A 5,407-nucleotide genomic window follows, 5' to 3' on the forward strand; every position below is an offset into this window, starting at 1 on the left:
CTTGTGTAATATTACTCTGAATATTATCCTGTCTACATTTAAACAGTTGAATCTGTAGAATCGTAGCCTGCAAATTTTATTTTTTAACTCTTGTTTTTAGCACTTAGCTGTAATCCTAGAGTTCCTCCAGATCTCTTTAAAAATTTTGTGGGCCAGTGATTCTCAAGATAAATCATGGTTGTGTGTAGTTGTTACTATTGGCAATTTATAGTATTCTTCAGGTGCTTGGGGGTGAGGAAAAGAGATGCCCTGAGTAACTTTTTTATCTGGCGGTGACAGTGGTTCCTACAATATTACGGTCTCCTACACAAACACTGAGCCTACTGGGCATACATATCCCTGCAAGTAATTTTTTTTTCCAGTATGAAAAATATCTGTTGTAGAAATATTGAAAAATATGGAAAATGATAAATGAGAAAATAAAGACTATGTAATTTTATCATCTAGAGATACCACTGCTAACGTTTATTGCATTTTTTCCATTTTCTTCTATACATACATTTTATACAGTTAAGGGATATAAACAATGTGAACTTTTATCCTGTTTTCCCCTCACTTAGCATTATATTATAATGACCTGATAGTTTAGCTTTTAAAATTAACTTTAGTTTATAAAATTAAAATTACATTTCATATAAATTATAAAAAATATTTACAGCAAAAGGAGCTAAAGTTGCTTATAATTTTATACCCATAAATAACTACTGTTAAAATTTGGTTCATATCTTTCTATTAATTTTCTAGAAAGACAATTTTTTTCCTAATATTAAGAAATAAGATTTCCTTCTACATCCTTGTAATAGATCCTTTGGGGATGGCTATCTAGCTCTCACAAGCCCCATTTCTTTGGGCCCCTGAAGACCACATTGGTACTGGATGTCATCTAGCTATAGTGGAGTCATGCGTGGCTCATTAAATTTTTACTCTGAATGTAGATTTGTCTGGAATTACACTGTTCCAGAATTGGGACATGTGGATAGCCATATTCTGCTAAGACTTCAGAAGAGTTACTAGAAAGCTGATCTGTAATGAAAGTGAAGAATGAAGCAGACATGCAAAAACAAGTAGGATGAAGGACATAGAAAAGATCTTAACAGCTTTCTATTTCCTGTATGAGGCCTGACTGACTGTTCACCCATATTTCATTATTTGGATATTACATTCTCCAAGTAAAATTCTTACTCTTTTCTCTTTGAGCTATCTTGAGTTGGTTTCCTATTACTTTTTACTAGAGAATTTTAACTAACACAATGGTTTGTAATCTTTTTTTCAATGATGATATAAATATGTGGAATTTTTCACATTGATGAATTATTTCTGTAACATTAGTAGCTGTATAGCGACCTTTATATACATGTATCATATATTATTTTTCAAAGTCCTGTTGTTATTCCTTTAGGTTCTGAATTTGTTTTTTATTATAAATAATTTATCAAGGGATATATTGTTGCTAAACTTGGAGCCCAAGCTGTTGTTCTTTCCTTGGACAAGTTGTTGGGTCAAAGCGTAAGTATATATTTTAAGATCTTTGATGTGCATTGCCAGATGGCTCTCCAGAAAATTGTACCAATTTGTGCCTCCATCTGCAGGAGCAGGGCCTCTTTATTTACACTCTACGAGGATTGGCTGTTCCTTTTCTAAAAAGGCTTTGCCGTCAACAGGTTTGACAAATAATCAGGAGGTTTTCTGAGCATTCTGGTTTCCCAGAGATGATGGGCTCACCTGACACTACATTTTTATTTTTTAGCTTTGCTAAATAGGAGTGACCATGTATCTTGTATCCACAGAGAAATCTTCCACTTCCTGAAAGCACTAAGCTAAAGATGATTAGTACAGGATGGAAAAAATTGGTGCCCTTAGGTAGCCAATCCATTGAGCCTCTCTAGGTAAAACTAGATTGTGTTTTTTTTTGGTTTTTTTTGGCTGTGCTGGGTCATTGTTATGGCGCACGGGCTTCTCTAGTTGTGGCATGTGGGCTCTCTAGTTGTGGCGTGCGGGCTCAGTAGTTGCGGTGTGCGAGCTTAGTTGCCCCACAGCATGTGGGATCTTAGTTCCCTGACCAGGGATCGAACCCGCATCCCCTGCATTTGAAGGCAGAGTCTTAACCGCTGGACCACCAGAGAAGTCCCAAAACTAGATTGGTTTTAACAACAGGTTATGTCATTTTTCACAATTTTTAGAACAACTCTTAATTTTTAAGATCAACTCCAAATGATAGCAGTCTGGACAGAAGATTCTTTTCATTTTCTTCTAATAACTTATTGGGGACTTATTATATATCAGAGACTATACTAAATGCTTCACATACATCACTTACTTAATCCTCACACCAAACCTATGGTGGTATTTCTATTATTGGCCCCATTTTTATAGAGGAATAGGAAATTTTCCCAGTCACTTAGTGAGTGGTGGTGATGGGCTAGGGAGAGGCAGCTAGACCAATGTCCCATGACTCTTGCCAAGCATGGGGTTGCTTCTGCCACATGGTGCCACCTCTCTCCAATTCTCTATTTCTTTTTCATCCTTCCACATTTCCAGTAATTCATATCCATCCTTTAGGGACAGTGGACCCTAGAAAAAAATTCAGTAATCAAGAAAAAAATTACAACGTTTATTTTTGAAATCTCCAGACCAAGGCCTAGCTCCACACGTGTGGGTAAGTACCTGCTCCCTGCTCTTCACAGCAGTGCTAACTTACTAAATGGTCTTTGGCATTTGTGTGTGTGTTTGGAGAAACTTTAGTTGAAAACAAATCCTTATTTAATTATTAGATTGGCTATGAAGAAAATAGGCCTCTTATGTAATCATAATAGCTGCTTATCCTGGATGAGAGATTATTTATTAATTTAAGTATAGTTGATTTACAATGTTGTGTTAATTTCTGCTGTGCAGCAAAGTGACTCAGTTATACACATATATACATTCTTTTTATCTTCTTTTCCATTATGGTTTATCCTAGGATATTAAATATAGTTCCCTGTGCTGTACAGTAGGACCTCGTTGTTAAGAGATTATTTATAATAAGAAAACAAAACTGTCATTTTTTTTACCACTGTCATATACTTGATGAATTTTTAGTTTCTGTTTTCGGGATTGAGCAAATTGGTACGTATGTTGTCATCTTGAAAAGTATGAAAAATTACCAGGTTTTTCTCTGAAAGGGAGCAGTGTTTTCATCAGTTGTCATCTTACGGTGCGGTCTTTTTGGAGTTGAACTTGGAGGTTATTCTAAGAGTTTACTATGCAGAGATGTTGGTGTCCCCTGGGGGTTTGTGTTATATTTGCCTTCTCACCCAGTACATTCTCGGTAGAAAGCTGTTTGAGAATGTAGACTTTGGTGTCAAACCTGTAATTGAGCTTTGGCTTACTAGCTTTTTAATGTGGAGCAAATTACTTAACCTCAGTTAAGTTGCTTGGGTGATAGTTAATGTATCTATAAAATGAGGATAATAATCATTTCTACTCATAGGGTTTTGATGAATAAATGAATTAAAGGAAGTGCTTAGCCCAGTACCTGCACATGAAAAAGTGCATAATGGTTAAAAATTCTTATTGTCTGTCCATGTGTATTGAAGACTCCCAGATCTCTGTCTCCAAGCTGGTCTTCTCTCCATGGTATATTCCTAGCTGCACACAGGACTTCGCCATTGGCAGCCTAAGCTGAAGCTTCACACCTTCACTGTCTCTGTCCCCGATGGATTCCTGATCTAGGTGATGGCACCACTTTCTGCCTAGTGCCCAAACCACATGCCTGGGAGTCATCCTAGACTCTTTCCCCTCCTCCCCCAGCTGCTTCCAGTCAGTCCCCAAGCTGTCCCTTCTTTCTCCCTAACTCACTTCATCTCATTGTCTTCACTATCTCCTGCCTTAATTCAGGCTTCCTTCTCTCGAGAATAAATTTTGGTGGTTTCTCCCAAACACGGGCACTTGGTGGACTGCTTGCATATAGGTATCAGGTTTTTCAGGATATTTGGCTATAAAAAGCCAAAGAGCCACTAAGAGCTACAAGTTATTTGATAGATTTTTCTTTTCCGTGTGGTTTTACTACTTCCTCTTATTCATTTATGCTTGTATTTACATCCTGTGTATCTAAGCAAAACGAGCCGTTCATGTCTTAAAGAGTTATCTTGCAGAACTGTGCAGGGTGAGGAGGAAGCTGTAAGGGAGGAGATAGCAGGGGCAGCAGCGGGTGCCCCCAGCCAAGTGACTAAGCAACCAGATAGGGCCCTGAAATCAAGACAGTTACTGGTTCTTGCTGCTTTGGAGAGGAGGCTAAAAGGCTGCTTTGATGCTCGTACCTTTAGTGTTTGAGAGTCTAAAAAGGTACTGAATTATTGGAAGCTACTGAAATAACCCATTTAAAGGAAATGCCCAGGATAGTCAAGACTGTTATTATGTTAAGCAAAGACTTTTAAGGTGAGCTAGGAGTAAGTTGAATGCAGTGTGTTCCGGGAAGACCAGTCATGGAAAGTTGATCCGGTAGCAAAATTGCTAAGTAAAAACTAAGGATGAAATGGGAAGCACAGGTGAAGGTTACCCAGCCTGTGCCTCAATTTAAAGCCAGGGTCCTTTCTCCTGCGGATTAAGTTTTGAGGAAGATGTAACAACAGCTGAAAAAGCAACTGAAAATGTCCAATTTCGCTTGGATTATTTAGATCATAATTTGGAAGAATTTTGCCTTTATTGATTTGGGTAATTTTGTCAGTTTTAATTTTGATTCCTATTAGAAATCTGGCATGTGTCAGGTATGTTTAGAAGCCAAAGCATACATGTAGTTTCAGCTGTCACAGGCCCTAGATCAGGAAAATAGCTATTTTTGTATGTTCTATCACTAAGTGCTTCACGCGATACAGAGAGTTGAGTAAGAGTTTATGAAAAGGGTTGTTAGTGTCTTCTTTGAGTTTCTAAATTAGAATTCTGCTTCTAGATGAGGTTTTTTATGGGCAGGATTACCTTCAGGAAATGTGGATGTGAACTGCTCCATGACTGGCTTTTAATTTTGGTATTTTGGAAGGGGTGAATGTGTCCTTCTGTTGACTTTTCCCTTGTTATACACATTTCTTTACATTGTTTATAAAGCTTTTTAAATACTTTGAAGCATTTCCATATTTCTTTACTTTAAAATTAAGATACCTGTATAGTATTTGAGAGGGTTTTATTTCTCCCTATTTATAATTACATCAGTGCTTCTCCAAGAAAGAAATATATACTTATCTTGAAGTTAAAGCTAACCTAAGGTAGGTGTATATATGTTACTAGTGAATGGCATAGTTAAAATACCTGAATATCTTTTTTCCTGTCATCACTATTACATATAAGTTAGTGTTTAAAATTTGATTGGTAGATATTTTCTTGATGAAATTATACACATCATATTGAAACCAATATACTGAGACTTGAATCAGAA

Source organism: Balaenoptera borealis (genome assembly GCF_965194805.1).
Source record: "Balaenoptera borealis genome assembly, chromosome: 2".
Taxonomy (NCBI): domain Eukaryota; kingdom Metazoa; phylum Chordata; class Mammalia; order Artiodactyla; family Balaenopteridae; genus Balaenoptera; species Balaenoptera borealis.